The following is a 21,336-nucleotide window of genomic DNA, read 5'->3' as shown; positions in this document are numbered from 1 at the left end:
TACTTTGAAAAGTATTGAATAAAAGTTTATTTAATCAGAAAGCAAATAAAAATTGTGAAGAGTTATAAAATACCTAATGTTCTTGTACATGTAGATATAAACAATACTTAAACGTTAAATTATTTTGTAAATAATGAAATAATTCTGTGCGTGACTTGAAAGAATGACAAATTGTTTTAGTGAATTATCTATATTCTTGTAAGCACGTAGAATTGTATCAACATTATGATTTATGACATAAGAGCATTATATAAATACATACCAATACTACATTACAGTGATTTCGATCATACACTACTAAAATTTTACACTTTTTTTAAAACAGAGAGAAGGGATTAAGGTGAGGGGTCGAAATCTGGAACGCAATTTAACCGCGTCACCATTTGGTGATTAGCAACCTTATATTTTTTTACTATGTTATTTCAGAGTAGAGGTATTAATGGATTAGTTTTAAAATGAATTAATTGTTAAATTTTAGATGCTATTTATTTTTAGAACTTGTTTGATATGAAATTAAAAAAAAAATCACGAAACCAAAGACTGACTTGAGACCTTTTATAATATCCTATACCTGACTTAAAATAAGGATCTTTGACAAACGAGATGATTTCGTTGTTCCCATTGTCAACAACCCATCGTAAGTAATATCAAACCCACAGGGGCACTGTCAATGGTTTGCCGTTTACATGTCTCAATTTGTATGTACTTCTTACACAAAACCTTCTCCAGTTGGGCTATGAGAAGAACGACTGAAATCGACACTATTAAGGATTTGCGACCACCAAAATCGGTATTGTTTTACTGATACGATGTGTCTGCAGGGATGGATCCAGCAATTTTCAAAAGGGGGAGGATGGTTCACAAACCAGGTTAAAGGAAGGGGGGGTTCCAACCATATGTCCCCATTCAGATGCTTTGATCGTCAAAAAAAGGGCGGTTCTAACACCCGGACTCCCTTCTGGATCTGCAGATTAAACAATTCTGTCCTTTTTCCTATCGCGAGTCTAGCATGGCGGATTATGTTTGCAAAGAAGTAGACACTTACTCTGTCGACGCACCATGATCGCTCTGTTTGGAGTTAATATTCCTTTGATTTCATTTTGATTTGTTTATTAAAAAAAACCAAAGTAAAATCACAAAAATATTGAACTCCGAGGAAAATTCAAAACGAAAATTCCCTAATCAAATGGCAAAATCAAAAGCTCAAACACATCAAACGAATGGATAACAAAATAGTTTTACTAGATTTAAACATCGATAAAGTACTGTTGCCACTGTGACTGTTGCCAATATGATAGTTGCCACTGTGACTTGACTGTTGCCTCTGATACACATAGATAAAGGCAACAATTATATACTTGTTTAATAGTCATTAATCGATTATGTGTTACATATTTGTTTTCGTTCAATTTTTGTACATAATTTAAGCAAGTAGTTTTCTCGTTTGAATTGTTTTACATTGTTATTTCGGGGCGTTTTATAGCTGACTATGCGGTATAGGCTTTGCTCATTGTCGAAGTACTAACAACAAATCCAACAAGCATTGAAAGTATATCAGTCCAAGATGGAATAAGTGACCATAGCATAGTCATCACTGACATAAATTTAAAAACAAAAACAAAAAAGCAAGTACCAAGGAAAGTATATATTTACAAAAAGGGCAACATGAACGGAATAAATGAACAACTAGATAAAGAGCTGAATAATTTTATAACAAAAGCAAATACAAGTACCATACAAGAATGCTTGAATGATTTTAAAGATATATTATCCCAGGCTATAATATCAAATATCCCAACTAAAATATTGTCAACCAGATGGCATGTACCTTGGATCAATCGAGAGATTAAAACAATGCTAAGAAAAAAACAAAGGGTTTACAACAAGGCAAAACGTACCAATAATGAGAAACACTGGGAAGAATTTAAGCTCCTAAGAAAAACAGTAAAAACTAAATTAGAAGAAGCACATCAAAACTACATATCTAAACTATTGGAAGTAGACGAAGAGGGTGAGAGAAAAACACCTGTTGTTGGAAAAAAGTTTTGGCAATATGTTAAATCAAAGAAAAGAGACTCATGTGGAGTAGCACCACTTATTTCAAACGGAAAACTTATGAAAGACAGCAAAGGGAAAGCAGAAGCACTTAACCATCAATTTGTATTTGTTTTTACTGATGAAAATACATCAAGTCAACCAAAATTAAATGGCAGCCCATCGCCTGGTATAGACCATCTAGAGATAACAGTAGAAGGAGTAAGAAAGCTACTTAGTAATGTCAATCCGAAAAAAACAAATGGACCAGATAACATACCGAACAGAGTCCTAAAGGAATGTGCTACAAGTATATCCCCATACATAACAACATTATTCAAGAAAACATATGATGAAGGGGCTGTCCCAAACGATTGGATTACAGCTATCATCACAGCACTTTTTAAAAAGGGAGACAAAAGCTTGCCAGTAAATTATAGACCTGTTTCATTGACGTCAGTTACATGCAAAATCACGGAACACATCATTTTCAAACACATTATGCAACATGCATCTTGAAAACTATGACATATTAGTCGATTACCAACACGGCTTCAGACAGAAAAGATCATGCGAATCCCAATTAGTAACAACAATTGAAGATATCGCAAAACATCTAGATAAAAAAGAGCAAGTGGATATGCTAATATTAGATTTCAGCAAAGCATTTGATGTAGTGCCTCACATACGGCTTCTGCGGAAACTAGAGCACTATGGAATAAATGACAAAATAATAGAGTGGGTAAAGGCCTGGCTCACACAACGACAGCAGTGTGTAGCAGTTTAAGGCGAAACATCTACAAATGCCTTTGTAAAATCAGGAGTACCCCAAGGTACAGTTTTAGGTCCATTGATGTTTCTTTTGTACATCAATGATATTGGGGATGACATCAAGTCAAAGTTGCGTCTCTTTGCAGATGACAGCCTATTATACCTAGCAATAGACTGCAAAGATGACTGTAACCAACTACAAAAAGATCTTGATAAATTTATTGACTGGGCATCTAAATGGCAGATGAAATCTAATGCTTCAAAATGTTATGTTCTAAGAATAACCAACAAGAAAAAACCTATATTACATAACTATCATATGCATGGCCAAGTTTTAGAAAATGTAAGCCAAAACCCATATTTAGGAGTTCAGTTTACCAACAATCTGAAATGAGATATACACATCAATAACATCACGGCAAAGGCAAATAAATCATTAGGCTTTCTGAGGAGAAACATCGGCAAATTCCCAGAAGAAATTAAGAAAAGAGCATATCAAGCCATTGTCAGACCAAACGTTGAATATGCAAGTAGTGCATGGGATCCATATCAAGAAAACCACACCAAACAGATAAAAATGGTGCAAAGAAGATCAGCACGTTTCATCAAACATCAATACAGCAGAGAACCGGGGTCAGTTACTAGTCTACTGAAGGAGCTAAAACTACCATCATTAGAAATAAGACGGAAAATAAAAAGGCTTTGCTTGTTTCACAAAGCTTTACATAAAAAGATAGCCATAAATATACCAGATTATGTAGAACAACAAGGCAGGACAACACGGCAATACCACCGAAGCAAATTTAGAAACCTTCAAACTTCAACAAACACCTACAAATACAGCTTCTTTCCACGTACCATCAAAGACTGGAATACTCTACCAATAAGACTGTTAAATATAGAAGATGCAGAGGCATTCAAGAACAGCCTCACATCTTATTTAACAGAGTAGTCACGCAACAAACATTTGATTTTAATTTCATATGTAAATACGTTTTTAATGAGCACCATATTGAATGACCAAATTAGTACTTGCGTGATGGGTCTTAGACCCTTTGCATTTCAACGACATAGATGTAGATGTAGATGTAGAAGGCCGCCGTACGGTTGTTAATTTCTGTGTTATCTTGGTCTCTTGTGGAGATTTGTTTCATTGGCAAACTACCACATCTTTTTTTTATAAGCAAAATCAAATCCGGGTTACAAACTAAAACGCAAATATACAAAATAAAATGTATACATAATACGGTTTACCTCATTTATAATGATTACTGCATCATTCGGATCCGATTCTCGTTTCCCGCGAATCCACGTCACATGCCTCGTCGACATTACTTGAACAAGCCACTCTTTTAGATATGTAAAAGTTTCAAAAAATGTAATCGTAAAAAATCATTGACATCCCCACGCCATATTTTAATATTTTGATATGAAACTATTCAAGTGACAAGGTAATTCTCCAAGAAAGGATTTTCATTTTCCAGGGCCAGCAAATAACGAAATTAAAAGGTAAACCGACCATACGATCCGATGCCATCAACATGAGGAACACCTCCAGCTTGTTTCGACATGTATGGATGTGTAAAGATCATAGAACAATTTAATTAACATATCTTCGCCATCAAAGTTATACAATGCACCAATAACAGGGACAAGTTCCAATTCGTCAGTGGCTCATGATCCGGTGATCAATTTAATGGTAGAACAAAATCTTCACACCAGGAGCACCATTTACAATTCCACACGGCACAAGGAAAACACGATTCTAAAAGAATAGGAGAACCACTGATCCAAAGAATTCATAACCTGGTTCCAGCGGTTTGCAGATTTCGTCATACATTAATCTTGGTATGTTGAATTTATAAAAAGTTGATGTTTTGTGGCATATAATTATTCTGATCGATATTTATCTCATAATGATTAAGGTGTGCAATCATTATAGAAAAAAAACCAATAGTCAATCTTTCACCAAATATTGGCACTCTTTTACTCAAAATTCTAAAACCTTGATGCGTAGATTGTAAAGCAGTATGAAACAACCACGAAACAAACGAAATGACATTTTTTTAACATAACTTCTTTCCATGACAATGCAAAGAAAGTGATCAACTCATCATGGTTAAGCCACAAAATAGACATTCTCACTCAATGTTTCGATAAAGTTAGTGAAATTAATTGATGGATTGCGTTTTGCCTAACGTCTTCATTGTGTAAATGTCCCGCATGCAACAAAATGTTGAAAATCGCCCTGCTTCTATTATTCTAATAACTTAATGATGAAATTTTATGTACAAATTGAGTCCGGCAGTCAATGCTAAAACATTACAGAAAAATTAACAAAATATTACCTGTAATTGATTATTTTTGGTTTGAAATTTGATATCCTTAACGTCTATCCAATTGTACTTGAAATAAGAGACACAACCAATACTGTTAGTTCTGATTCATATCTTGACATTTTAAAAATTAACCGTAAAGGTCGTTCCAAAACTACACTAAAAGCAAAAGAGAGAAATTTAATTTTCGCATTGTGAAGCTTTTATTTCTATGTAGCAACTTTCCGGTAGCACCTGTGTAATATTGTATAGCTGATAACGATATTGATTGGCTTGCGTTTCATTTCATATTTATTTATATGAAGTTTTTAAAACGGGGTTCCCATTTCAAATGTCAACATTCGGCCATAGATAGGATTAGATAATATAAATGTATATAAAACACTGATTACTTCTTTGTCTTTATAAGTATTTTGATCTGAGCATCACTGATGAGTCTTATGCAGACAAAACGCGCGTCTGGGGTATAAATTTATAAGCCTGGTACCTTTGATAACTATTATCTCTTAAATTGAGACAAGAGTCATTCATCAATCTTCTCTTATTGAATTCCTTATCACTAGTTATGACTCATTACAGAATTTCAACAGGATTAACTAAGGTATCACTTATAAAGCAGGAACTGCTGACCCTTTCGAAAAACCGGTGTTCCTCCCCAGTTTCAATAGTAAGGTTCATCTTTCATCATCTTGTTTTCTGTGTAATATATCTGGTCTGTTACTAACTATTTTATCTTTTTCGTTTGACCATGGTTTGATTCGTTTCAACTTGTGGTTTTTATTGCAGTTTTGGTATCACGCCCCCTCTTATTAAACCAAATTGCAAATTCTTAAACCTTATTTGAATATTTCTAAAAAGGAATTAAGCTCCAAAACCAAAGTGCAAGTATCGTCAGTGAAATCTTCAATAAACAACAAGCGTATCCAATGATTATTTCTTATAGTATGAAAATATATGAGCCTACATTTTGCAATTTTTATCTTGTGTAAGTTTAAAAGTGTTTTTTTCTCTCCACAAGACAACATTGCAATGGCTTGCGCCAACACATTTACAACGATTGGCATCACTGGTTGCAAGGAAATTCGTTTTGTTAAGTTTAAAGAAAGCAAAATTTAAGGTGTCTAGGAGAGTACAATGTTAGAAAAAAACAAACCGATTAACTAGTAATATCAATTATCGTGAAAAGGATCGATGATACACAAACGAATTGACAGTTTTCAATGGCTATCAGAAATTGCTAACTGAAATGAAATAGTTAATCAAATCGTTTACGATTATACCCACTACTACATTGAATTGAATAACATGCTTTATTCTATATCCCTCGAACAAGACATAATTCTATATGGCAAATATAGGAGAGTGAAATACATTTTCCTAAGACAGACATCAGGTTCATTGGACATCTACGAAGCACATTACGAGGCACTTAAAGCAATAAACCTCGTCATTCATCAATAACACTATATAATATAAATAAAACGTATTTATTGCTTATGTTTTTACTGAATGTCTTAGTTAGATAAAAAGACAAACCGATATAATTCATTAAATTATCGGAGGTCGTATTATTGTGTGCTTTACATGATGAACAAATGGTCAATACTAAATCAATATAGTCCAATTTTCAATACAGTGGACACAATATAACTAGTTGTTTTTCTATTCCAATTCCCATATTTATCTGTCACATATAATGATTTTTTGTCAGGAAAAATTATAAAATGAAATCAAAAATATTAAAAATGTAGGGAGGGGGACTTTGATACCCCTTCTCGATTTAGATAAAGGGTCACTTAACTATAGGGCGCAATTTAGTCAAAATCATTGTATTCTAGAAACTCCGGAAAATTTCAGGACCTCCATAAATCGAATTCATGATCAGATTTATAAATCATTTTTAACTTCCATAATTCAATTTCGCTTCATACTAGACGTTATCCGAAATGGCATTTTAGCACCAAAAAAAAAAAAAGAAGAAAAAAAGGGATTTTTATATGAACAGACAAAGATTATAACTTCAAAAGAAACATAAATGTCATAACATAAATGGTTGGATTTATATCACATCATATATGTAGACATTACAAATAACGGGTTCTTATCTTTAGTTTTGAAGTAGATCTGGTTCAACACGAAAGTACCAAAAGCGCTGGCTTTTATACATAAGCTAAAGGCCGGTGTTTTGCTTTTGCGCCAATTGGCATTTCATTTGCGCCAAAAAAATCTTTCATTTGCGCCACAAACAATATTTCATTTGCGCCAAATAAAACCTTTCCATTGCGCCAATATTACAGGTAAATATAGGTAAATAGTATAAAACATATATTTAAAAAAAAAAGACTTTTGATAATAGAAGTTTTTGTTTGCAAAATTAAATATATTCCTCAGAAATCAGTCGACACAATGTTTAAACCTTAATGAAACACAGTTCTGTTATAAATAAACGTGAACACCACCTAATATGAAGCATGAAAGAAAACAGTTTACACTAGAGTTATTCTATATGGAATGAAACACTATTGTAAATTATACCCTTCCACAAAACTTGTAAGCGACGGCCCTGGTGTATTCATGTCTGGAAAATTCTTCCTCTCAAGTGCATACCATATTGATAAAAAAGATAGTCCGTTTTTTTCATGAACTGCAATCCATTTCAGTTGTTATACAAATGTACCGGCTTTGCAAGGTTTTATTTATTCGGGGTACCAATAAACGACTTGGTCTCAATTTTTCAGAACGTATGATATGATAATGAACTAAAAGTGTGGTCATCAAATATTACACACTTAATTCTCCTGTTTTATGTCTAAATTGTGAATGTCCAACTTGACACCTCGAATATGAAAACACTACAGTATATATGATTATAAACCTTAGTGACTCTCAGCTTCAAAATGAGTATGGCACTGCACTCACTCCATTATCCAGGGTGGAATACTGTAGAGAAAAACCTTTTAGAGCAACGAATATTTAACGCTTCCGTTATTGCTTACCTGAATTACCTGTAAAATGGCGCAAATGAAGTTTTAATTTTTTGGCGCAAATGAAATATAACTTTGTGGCTAGCCGGACAAATAGTGAAAAAATATCTATTCATCCGGTAAGCCGGACAAATAGCATTTTTACGGAATTTTGCTATTTGTCCGGCCAAAAATATAATGGTGAAGATATAACATCGTGATTAAGGAGATAAACGCTGAGTATAGTCATGAGAACTTTTGTTTAAAATCGTTTATCAATATCTATGCAGCAAATACACTTTTGAATAACTTAAAAAAAAATGTGCAAATAATTTCCTTTTATTCACTAAAACAAGTTAAAATGCAAATGTATATACTACAAAGTATATATTTTATTCGGATATTTTTATTCTTCAGGAGTTTGGGGGAGGACAAAAACGACTCATCTTTTTATTTGTTCTACCTATGAATTTCATGTAAGGTAAAGAGTCTGACCAATGATTATTGTCTTCAATAGACATCTATGATTGCGAAAGAAGATTCTGAATTTATTGTTTCCTTGAATATAAAAAAGAAGATGTAGTTTGATTGCAAATGAGACAACTCTCCACAAGAGAAGTTTGTTTCAAATCTGGTCGTTTAAAATATTTGGGGATTTTTAACTCATAGGAAATAAGAGAGAACGGTAGGCACGTGTAACCTTCCCCAAAAGTACGATTGAGTTCAATAACTGTGATAGCGATAATATGTGTAAATTATGCATCTTCATTTGGAACTATTTAAAAAGTGAATTCTTCATAAATTTGATACTTTTGAACTTTCACTGACAAACTGTTCGGTCACAAATTGTCATTTATTTAATTTATATTGTTAAACTATTCATTATTTTATCGTAATCATTTTATTTGCAATATTTGTCCGTCAAAGTAATTTCATTATGATGTAACGATTTTTCTTTATAAAGCTTTTTGTATTAGTATGAAATTCAAAACAGTGTAGCTGTGGTCATTGATTGACCCATCAAAATCATCCATTGACTGGGATAATTTACGTGAACGTTTGTCTGTAACAACCACTGTTCATGACGTACCTACTATAGACATTTAAACTGTGGGGTCAACAAAGGTTTCTTAACGCCTTTAATTATAAAATAATTCGAAAAATTAATCAGGAATAACCTTTGTGTTTTGATTTATATAATTGATATAAATCAAAATATCGTGTTATTTCTGATTAATTTTTCGAATTACTTTATTTAGGTGTTGAGAACCTTTGGTGACCCCATAGTTTAAGTGTCTTTAAAAAGTACATAGTGAGCATTGGTCGTTACATACAAACGTTCACCTAAATTGTCCCAGTCAATGAATGATTTTAATGTGTCAATCAATGGCCACAGCTACACTGTTTTGAATTTCATACTATAAGTAATAATTAAGTGTCAAGTATTTTTTTTCACAAAGTCAGAAATTTGTTTCAGGATAATTTTTTTTGTAAATAATAGAAACATAGTTCTTAAGTTTTCTTACGTAAAGAATGATTAATCCTGTAATCATTTCAATTACGGCGCTATTTAGCCTTAAGCTCAAACGACAGATCTTTCTTATATTCTTTTGTTAATGCCTTATCGTATTATTTCATTGTCATTCGGTTATCTCGTTTCTGTTATTGTAACCATATTAATTCTTGATTTAAATATGTTTTTTTTTTAAGTTCTAACAAAATATGTATTATAGAATTAATTGCATAACAGTGTGGTCGACAGTAAAACGTTTGTAGGTTGTAACTTGTTTGTCAACGGCTATGATTTTATGCTCACCCAGTCTGTCAGAGGCCTTCCAGTGGGGATTGAAATATTCACTTGTTACACATTCCGATACATAAAATGAAACTTTCTTTTTACAAAGCTTGAAAAGAATTTGTTTTAAATATTTATTATAATCATCACATACAACCGTGTCATTTATAAGAATAATAATGTTCAGAGATGATATTATTTAATAATAATAAAAAAATAGGTTTATCCATTGTAAAAAAAACTATTAAGTTGATGGGGTTACTCACAAAATATCTCATTGATTAAGAGCACAACTACTTCTACGGTTTGGCCTACTATTTATTCAATGCGTATACATGTGGGTTTTGTTTGTGAAGAGTTCTGGATAATTAAAAAATCATTTGATTTCTTTGTTTAATACCATAAAACGATTCATTCTTTCAGATATTTGTCACTTTGCCTTATCTTCAAGTCCAACACAATTTCTCACGTTTCTTACAAAACTTATATTCTTGTGATGTATTCTTTTGTTGGAAAAAAATGTATTGATATAGATAGATATAGGAAGATGTGGTATGAGTGCCAATGAGACAACTCTCCTCCCAAGTAATAATTCATAAAAGTAAACCATTATAGGTCAAAGTACGACCTGCAACACGGAGCCTTGGCTCACACCGAACAGCAAGTTATAGAGGGCCCCAAAACTACTAGTGTAAAACCATTCAAACGGGAAAACCAACGAGAAACGAAAAACACATATGAACTACATAAACAGACGACATCATGCATTGTAACTTTTAAAGCCAATTAAGTAAAAAAAAATAATCTGAAAAAACGTGCGATATCATATTAGGAAAATTGATGGTCAAACCATAACAAAAAATCAAGTAAAGAAATTTTTAAGTATTCAACCTTTATAGCTTGCTGTTCGGTGTGAGCCAAGACTCCGTGTTGAAGGCCATTTTTATTTATTTTCAAATTACAAAGGTTATTCCTGATTAGTATTTTTAATTATTTTATTTAGGCGTTTAGAACCTTTGGTGACCTCACAGTTTAAATTTCTATGATAAGTACGTCGTGAGCAGTGGGCATTACAGACGAGCGTTCACCTAATTTTCCCCAGTCAATGAATGGCCATAGCTACACTGTTATGAATTTCATTCTATATGAACTGTTATTTTCTCTGTAGCTATGTACTAGTTTATGAGAATAAAATCATTCATTTATTCATTCAACTTCAGTGAGAGTCCGGCATTCGTACTGACAACATCCGCTCAATCCGCAAAGTATATCAACTTGTTCATTTTGTAAAACTACATGTATTCCATCCTTAACTACTGCATAGGACTTGTGTCTAATTCTACAAGTGGAGTTAAAGCGAGTATTCACAGTCAATTGACTGGGTCCTAGTCAATGTCTACCGTTGGCATCGCCAACGTCTGCAATCGGTCGTGGGTTGCAGCTCGTTCTCAACTTCACATCAGTAGCCAGTCTCCCGATTACATTTAGATAGAAAAATATAGAAACAAATATATATTGAGTTAAACAGAATAAAAAAGATGGGTTATCCTAACCATGATACTAGTATCCTATTCCTATAGGCCGAGTCAATGTAAATCAGTGCATGTTCATAGATAATCGTTGCAGTAGAACTTAGAAATAATACATCCAAGCATATTTGATTTAGTCATTATCCGAACTATCCGAATGCGTTGTGCCTCCATTAGGTAAATCAGCAATTTCAGTCTGATGTCAGGCTTTATTCCTCTCAGTTTACATGTATACTATAAACGCTATTGTTCTGGAGTCACTAATAAATAAAAAAAATGTTTTAAAGCAATCACATTCTCTCTAGTTTTCTTTATGACACCTTTAAATATAAATCACGATCTCCAATTCTCAAAAAATCCATTGCATACGCGCGTTTGTTATCCGACACCTCATCCGGGACACTTTCAGCGCCACATGACACTTTCTGAGTTTCATTTTGATATTAAAGATTTGCGCATCCGCAAATGGAAGGTCGGACAAATAGAGATTTTAAACTATTCGGACAGACACTCCGTTATCTAAACATACATATATAGGGTGACCTAATTCCCGACTTAAAGCACAGATAACTAGTATTAAAATCCCTTTTAATTCAATTATTTACAGAGGACACATATTTCTGTATTGTACTTTTTCGACCCGCAGTGGCTGTAATATCGAATTGTTCATCGGGACTGACCGAGGGACTGAAAAAAATGATTATCCAAAATTTGAAATGATGTAATTAAGATAAATCAAATGGATGTTAAAAAAATCATAATAACAATACAAACAAATAAATTATTTTATTCCGATTTATCATTGTCACTTCTTTACGGTTTCGAAGACATACTTAAAGATCAATAACTTTGTGTTTATAGAGGCAATTTTGAGGAAAGAGAGAGTTCATAGAAATAATTGTTAAATCATTGCATACTGTTTGACTTGTGTTATTCATGGAAATCATCTGATAAGTGCCTTACGTAATTCAAGTAATGTTTCTAAGGTTTTATTTTGATAACTTGTTAAATACATCAATCTAAAATCAATAACCCTATTAATATATTTGAATTATAATGATGAATGAGGATAAAACTTCTATCCAGAACTAATTTTGATATTTTCGATAACATGTAACCGATATGAGTAACGCAATTTGATTTAAGCACGTATCAACTTCAGAAATACATCGTAATTCAAAGTCTGAAAAAAAAATCAAAGATAAAATCAAGGCGACATAGAAGAGAGGGGTTTACATGGGTAGTCCATTTCCATAATCCATTTTTTGTTTGATTTTTATTCTCACTTGTCACTTTTATCCCTTTTTTTACCGAGATTCCACTATTTAACCACCTATATCCTGCATTTCCACCTTTCTTACCCCTGTATTCCACATCCGCACCCCCTCTATCCAACACCCCAGAAGCGTTTCATTCCTTTAGAAGACAACATTCTGTTAATTTGCAGGACTTGAATATTACAGCAACTAGTGGCATATATCAACATGATCTTGATACTGCCAGCTCAAAGAACTACAGTCTGACATAAAACACTATTTAAAAGTCATAAACTTTTTGTGATTGACTTGTTCGTTTTTAAATCGGATTTTGTCGTGACTATATTGGATAATGTAACAAAATACATCTGTGATTTGCTGATAGTTTATTGAATAGGAAATAATATCGAGAAAATGATCGTTTAACTACCCCGAAAAACAAAATGGATGACTCCTGCTTTGATTTTTATTGCTATTTAGTCAGATGAAATGAGTCAACTAGATACCTTACAAAATGAAGTTGATTTTCATATATCTTTGTTTTAATTTTTTTATATATAAATCGATAGACAAATAGCACTTTTTTTTCTTATCAAATTAGCATTTATACATTTAAATAACGATAATGGAGTGTTCAGAATAAAAATTGGTTAGTAAATGCACAAAAGGTGATTCTTAACGAAAGTCTTGTAATGTTGATAAAATCGTTGAACACATAAATGTCATAAATACTCATGAAATGCATTGAACATGCACAACTTCAGTTAATAGATTAATCTAGTCATGCAGCATCAGTCTTGTCTTATCAAGTACCAGTCTAAATGAAAAGAAATATAGTAGAAAAACCTCATGGAATCAAGGTTGTGTTTTGTTCTCCTATACATAAGGTATTTTTTACAAATACGCGATATCAAACCATTTAACCAGAACAGATAACTCAACGTAGACAAATATCCAGGGAAATTGGCATATATTTTTACCACCACTTGTTCTTTGCCGACGTTGGTGGACTGGCAGTCACCGAGGATGCAATCAGCCCATCAGTTACTGATATTTTTTTTTGGTCACGGGAATATCTGATGAAAGTTTTTTTCATATATTGTTCGGGTTGATGTCTCTTTGACATTTAATTTAAAAGAAGTTAAGCAAATAAAAGAAAATTTTCAATTTTCAATTATATTTAAAAAGTTCATTGCCATCGACCATTTATGTACTTCACCATAAGTTAAACAAAGAGTGAGGCATTACCGAAACACTTGACTTTGATATAAATAACCATATGTACTACTACCGTTTTATTTGTGCATTGTGATTTATGCAAATCTGAGAATTTAAATTTAAATTTTTCAAATACCTAAATATTGATTTTTCTACTATCTTTTTAAGATTATATTAAGTCATTATGCTAATGGAAATTGATTTTTAAATTCACAACTTTATAATCTATAGGTCTAGATTTGTTATCCCTTTTTCTTTGAATAAAATTGGACATTATGATAACTATCGTTTACTTTCAACATTAAAAACATATACGCATTAGAATATACGTGTGTGTTATTTTCTCTACGTTAAAATTTGTAACATCTAAAAACATGTGTGAGTCAATTATTCAGAGTCTTAAAAAAATAGAAATAAGAAATATTTATTAATGAAGTAATCCCTACATGCATATTTGATCAAACGACAAAATAAATTTACTGTATAAGGACTGATGTGTGCTTGATAATATTCTCATCCTATTAACTAAGAATAACTCTTAGAAAAAGGAGAACATTGCGCACAAAATATATATGATATTTGCATTTTGACACAAACACAGATTTCTCTAAAGATTTTATGTGAAGCTTTTCAAATGCAAAAGTTTTAAAAAGGACATGAAAATTTAACATAATATTACATCTTTCTTGTACGACCAGTGTACTGAATGTTTTGGAAGACTGTTAAGTCATGACCATGAGAAACTTATTACTTTTCGTGATAGAAACGCTGTGTTCAAGTATTTTTGTCTTTTTGTTTTTGACATGGCATTGTCAGTTTATTTTCGATTTATGAGTTTGAAAAAGAGAGACAAAAGATACCAGAGGGACAGTCAAACTCATAGATTGAAAATAAACTGACAACACCATGACTGAAAATAAAAAGACAAACAAACAAATAATAGTACAGAAGACAAAACATTGACCTTCAGTTGATAAACGTAACACAATAATGTAACCTTGATCCTTTAATTGACGAACGTAACACAATAATGAAACTTGATCCTTTAATTGATGAACGTAACACAATAATGTATAACCTTGACCTCAGTTGTTGAACGTTACAAAATAATGTAACCTTGATTCTTTAATTGATGAATGTAACAAAATAATGTAGCCTTGATCCTTTAACTGATGAACGTAACAAAATAATGTAACTTGATCCTTTAATTGATGAATGTAACAAAATAATGTAACTTGATCCTTTAATTGATGAATGTAACAAAATAATGTAACTTGATCCTTTAATTGATGAACGTAACAAAATAATGTAACTTGATCCTTTAATTGATGAACGTAACAAAATAATGTAACTTGATCCTTTAACTGATGAACGTAACAAAATAATGTAACTTGATCCTTTAATTGATGAATGTAACAAAATAATGTAACTTGATCCTTTAATTGATGAATGTAACAAAATTATGTAGCCTTGATCCTTTAACTGATGAACGTAACAAAATAATGTAACTTGATCCTTTAATTGATGAATGTAACAAAATAATGTAACTTGATCCTTTAATTGATGAACGTAACAAAATAATGTTACCTTGATTCTTTAATTGATGAATGTAACAAAATAATGTAACTTGATCCTTTAATTGATGAATGTAACAAAATAATGTAACTTGATCCTTTTATTGATGAACGTAACAAAATAATGTAGCTTGATCCTTTAATTGATGAACGTAACAAAATAATGTAACTTGATCCTTTAACTGATGAACGTAACAAAATAATGTAACTTGATCCTTTAATTGATGAATGTAACAAAATAATGTAACTTGATCCTTTAATTGATGAATGTAACAAAATAATGTAACTTGATCCTTTAATTGATGAACGTAACAAAATAATGTTACCTTGATTCTTTAATTGATGAACGTAACAAAATAATGTAATCTTGATCCTTTAATTGATGAACGTAACAAAATAATGTAATCTTGATCCTTCAATTGTGAGCGTAACAAAAATAATGTAACCTTGATCCTTTGATTGATTAACTTGACGAACCTATCTTTGTTGTTCTTAATGAATGTCTAGACTTCTTTTGTATTGTCTTTTATACTGCACTGTTCTATTTGAGCAGTCAAAATGCGTTGACTGTATATTTCTATTTATACTGCACTCGTTCTATTTGAGCAGTCAAAATGCGTTGACTGTACATTTCTATGTCATATACAGTCACTGACCCGATATCACTTTTCCTCATGAATATTTAAATAGAAGTTGCCGAAATAATAATTAATTATTCATACGACCTCTTCAATCTGTTTTTGTTTCCAATGCATACAATGATTCGTGGAACGACTTAATCTTGTTTATTTTGAATTTATTGGAAATACATATTTCATTAGTTATTTTTTTTGTTTGCAACCTATAAATCATTATGTTTTATGCTTATGATTGATATTTTAGTCCATACTCAAACGATTTCGTTCACCATCGAGTGTGGGTATCAACAGGTAAATGTACATATATTTCCCCGCGAGCATGATATGAGGCATTTTTAAAGGGGATTTCCCCCAGTATTCAAATCAATTAAATAACCTTTACGTATTAGACAACAATTGAAAATGTTTTTTTTTAGATTGCAGTATAAAGACAATAATAGTGCATTGACTTGACATATCAACGATATAAGGATTCGGCCCGAAACGGGGAAATAGCTCGGCACAGCCGCGCATTTCCCCGTTTCTAAGCCTCATCCTTATATCGTTGATATGTCAAGTCAATGCACTATTATTGTCTATTTATCCTGCAATTGGGTGTCCTACTATACAGGTACAGCCCTACAGATACCGCTATGCTGTATCTGTATACTATACAGATATCGCTTAAAAGCTCCGTCCACTGCCGGACTGAGTATTGTTTGAACCTGTGTGACCTCAGAATGTGTATTCCAGTTGCATTCCAATGGCGATGACAATTGTCGATTTCAAAACTTGAATGTGTATGATTGTGTTACAAAATCAACCATGTCAATTTCAGCATGCATGTTTAGCGAATGTCAACTCTGAAGCGTAGGACAACTCGTACACTTCTGTTTCAAATTTGACAATGTTTTGTTATTTGTTTTTACTCTTGAAATTAGTAATTATGTTAAAATAGATAATTATTCACCTTGAGCGATGTATTATTGTTGACCATTCGAGATTCTTTTTTGCGAACCCGTCTTCAGCGTAATGTGTGATTTTGATATTACTACGCGGGCCTCAAGGGATTACAAATCGAAAATAAATGCTAAATATGTTAGTTTTTGTGTCTTTCAAAACACAAACAATATACAGAATTAATTGCAGGATAAAGACAATACCTGTTTAGTGTCTTTAAATATCAGCTGTATTTGTACTCGGCTCGAAACATGTGTAGTAGCTGGCTAAAAGCTCGCATACACCTTGTTTCCAAGCCTCGTACAAATACAGCTGATATTTAAAGACACTAAACAGTTATTGTCTATGTCATATACAGTCACTGACCCGATATCACTTTTACTCATGAATATCTAAATAGAATTTGCCGAAATGATATTTAATTATTTATACGACCTCTTCAACCTGTTCTTGTTTCCAATGCATACAACGATGCGTGGTACGACTCAACGTTGTTTCTTTTGCAATTATTGGAAAAACATATTTCATTTGTTAATATGTTTTATTTGCAACCTATAAATCATTATGTTTTATGCTTATGGTTGATATTTTAGTCCATACTCAAACGATTTCGTTCACCGTCGAGTGTGGATTTCAACAGGTAAATGTACATTTCATCGTGTTGTATATTTCTCTGCGAGCATGATATGAGGCCTTTTTAAAGGGGATTTCCCCCAATATTTAAATCAAATAAACATTTAAAAACAACAATTGAAAATGTTTTTTTAGATTGCAGTATAAAGACAATAATAGTGCATTGACTTGACATATCAACGATATAAGGATTCGACCCGAAACGGGGAAATAGCTCGGCACAGCCTCGCATTTCCCCGTTTCTAAGCCTCATCCTTATATCGTTGATATGTCAAGTGATTTTCTCAAGTCAATGCACTATTATTGTCTATATACTTGTATGTATATGACATGCTTAATGCCTAATTCATTTGCAATGAACTTGAATTAAATTAGTATAAGTTATACAAACTAACAGCGTTCGATTTATTAACTTTATGTTACATTTAAAAACTATTGATAAAGAAACTTTGTATGCACTCTACTGGTCTTGCATCTAACTAAATCCCGATAAAATTATTCCATAAACTAAATAGAATTAAATTGTTGTATAAGAATGATTTATTTTGTTCTTGAAAAACGAAACAAGAATATTTTGCAGGACCTGGAAATATCATAACATGAGACTAATTTTGTCCACGGGATGCACGTTTCTCCTTCACAAGACTCATCATAGATTTAGTGTCTTTTTGTTGTTTGGATGTACAAGTCCTCGACCAAGTCCACTCTGTGTTTTTGTCAGATGTATGTCTATTTGTATCCATCTGATGAGTTAAGCCTTTTTCAACTGATTACTGTAAATTCAGATATTATTGCAATGTTTTTATTATTGCGAAAAATACGACAGGATTATAATCGCAATAATTTCAACTCGCAATTTGAAATTTTTTTATATGAATTAAACAAGATTTTTCTCATTATCGCACACATTAAAATCGAATTTAAGTCTAAAATGACAAAATCGCAATAATAAATGCACGCAATAATTTCTGAAAATCGTTCTTATGTTCTACTGTTACACACTGTCCCAGGTTAGGGGAAGATATGTATCCCGGTAACATGTTCATCCCCGTAACACTCTGTATGTTTATGCCTGTCCCAAGTCAGGAGCCTGTAATCCAGTGGTTTTAGTTTGTTGCTGGGTTACATAATGGTTTTGTCATTTTATTTGTGCATTAGTTAGACCAGTAGTTTTCTCGTTAGAATTGTTTTACATTTGTCATTTCACGGCCTTTAATAGCTGACTATGCGGTATCGGCTTGGCTCATTGTTGATGACCGTACAGTCCCATATAGTGTCTCATAAGTCAATTTGTTTGGCTGGGTGTTGATTATCTTAAATATTGTATTTGTTTTACTGTATATTGTTCAGCTGTTAATCAATACGTGACACTTTGATAACATAATTTATTATTTATTATTATTATAGTTGTTAATTTATGTGTCATATTTTGGATTCGATCGTCACTGGTGAGTCTTTTGTGGACGAAACGCGCGTCTGGCGTAATTACAAAATTTAATCCTGGTATCTATGATGAGTTTAGTTGGTCTCTTGTGAACAGTTGTCTCATTGGCAATCATACCACATCTCCTTTTATATATAAATAAGGTTTTACTTTCAGAAGATATCAAAAATGACAAACCAAATTCCATATAAAAACTGTAGATTTATGAAACCGAAAAAAAGAGGAAACACATGAATTATTATCTGGTTTAATTTTTAAATTTAAACTACTGTGCTAGTTTTTTCGTGTCCTAATTAAGTCATGGTTAACCATACCATTGGAATTACAATATTCTGATGTCAAGAAAGATTTGATGTTGACGCATTTATTGCCGTTCAGTTTTAGCTTAATCATTAGAGATTTTAATTATAAAACATATTATAGTCGAAGACATCAGATTGCTTCATTAATGCTGTCATAAATTATTGCCTTAAATTGGTTTAAAGAAATTTTACTTTCATTTCCATAGGAACTGAGAAAACGATTAGTTCCCCATAACTAACTTGCGAGTTTTTTTATTTTGTTCGTCTGCACGCAAAAACTACACAAATTGTATACTAAAAAATCTAAATCTGAAAATTTGTAGTATATATAGAAGGAAATAAGGGGTAGACGTCAATTAAATAGTACTCAAATGAACACTAACAAATCACCAACACTGACTTTGAAACGACATCTATAGAGGTCAACAAACGGTCTTTAAAAACATTTAGTAAGTGTCCTTACCAAGTTTCGAGCACTATACTAGACAAGTTTGGAATAAGTTTACTTGAGATCTGCAAAAACCACAAACGTGTCTACAAATCAACGAATATACCATAGACACCATTTACGGGGTTTCAGATATGTCAGATGCGCATTGATTGAATGGGATTTCATATGTTATATTACGCATGCCCATTTTATTTAAGGTTCATAATTCAATAAATCTGTTATATGATATTCTGTCTTCGAACACACAAGTAGCGTTTGTCTTTATGACATTCAAAGTGTATTATGACTGAATGTTTCCATTCTGTGTACACGAATATTCGTTACTTCTTTCTTTTTTTATTCAAATTCGTTGAATATTGTTTGTTTTTTTTTCCACATCATTTGACAAATGAAATGTTGATATTTATCCGGTAAACAAAAATGTATAATTTCAAAATGTAAATATGCACAAAAGAAATGTAATGTACCAATGTTAAGTGTTGCATAATGCATAATTTATTCTGTATTTAAATTTACCGCAAAGAATTGCTCCCAACCGGTATCTACTTACATCTAGGGTTCTTTCAAGGAGCGATTAGTAACCATATTTTCCCCATAATTTAGAAGAAAGGGTTCGTTTTCAAGTATCGAGGTTCAACTAAACTTTCCATATCAAACAACATGTAAGCACCAGATGATAGCTGAAGGAACTGGAATCAATGTAAGATATTTTTGATTGCGTTTTTTGAATGATAAATACTGTATAACATAGGATTTGGTACTTCAGATATTCATTAAACCAGAACGCTCTAAAATGAAATTAACGATATGTCGATATACTTTTCTTCCTCCAACACAAAGAGCTATGACTTCTTGAAAATGAAGAATTCAACAAAGAAAGCAATGGGGCAACACATTAGTGGTACTAGTATGCTTTCTTAAATCAATAACTCATCCCCCTTTTTCTAATTCGATGTGGTAGATAAAAAAAAACAAATAAAGATTTTTTCAGACAAAACACTCACCTCTTTAATGTCGGAACTACAGAGAAGAAAACAACGAGAAAATGCACCAACTCTTCAATGTCGGTTGAAAAACAAAAACGGGACACGTAAACCGATATTGAAAAATATCATACCGAAGAGAATTCTTACAATTACAAAGTCGGTTATTTTCCCCGGCTTCATTCACCATTAGAAACTGACAACTATTATACAACCAAAGTTGCTGAGAGTGGCGTTAAAAACCAATCACATCTCTAAATTGAAATATTGAGCGAGAGAGATGGTCCGAGAACACAATTAATTCGTAGTGCATTTCTTTTAGAACATAAATGAAAATTAAAAAATTCCCACCTGCGCTTTCTCAATGAAATTTTTACAGTGTGTTGTACTACTTTTGGGACAAATTATATCAAAATTATAGAAAACTTCATCGCCTCTAACTCAAAATATGGACAATTTTGTGTTTAGGG

General features: G+C 32.1%; 1 protein-coding gene across 1 annotated transcript in view; it reads right to left on the bottom strand.

The window, feature by feature from the left end:
* The window catches only part of LOC139516898 (muscarinic acetylcholine receptor M1-like), a 46,257-nt gene extending 45,934 nt beyond the window's left edge, over window positions 1-323 (bottom strand). The window contains exon 1 of the mRNA XM_071307320.1: window positions 263-323. The gene's annotated coding sequence lies outside the window, so the exon portion shown is untranslated. The remainder of the gene's footprint in view (window positions 1-262) is intronic.
* Window positions 324-21,336: the final 21,013 nt, after the last annotated feature.

The sequence above is a fragment of the Mytilus edulis genome, chromosome 3, assembly GCF_963676685.1.
Source record: "Mytilus edulis chromosome 3, xbMytEdul2.2, whole genome shotgun sequence".
In the NCBI taxonomy this organism is placed as follows: domain Eukaryota; kingdom Metazoa; phylum Mollusca; class Bivalvia; order Mytilida; family Mytilidae; genus Mytilus; species Mytilus edulis.
The sequence above is the reverse complement of the archived record's forward strand: the minus strand, read 5'-3'. Positions and strand labels throughout refer to the sequence as shown.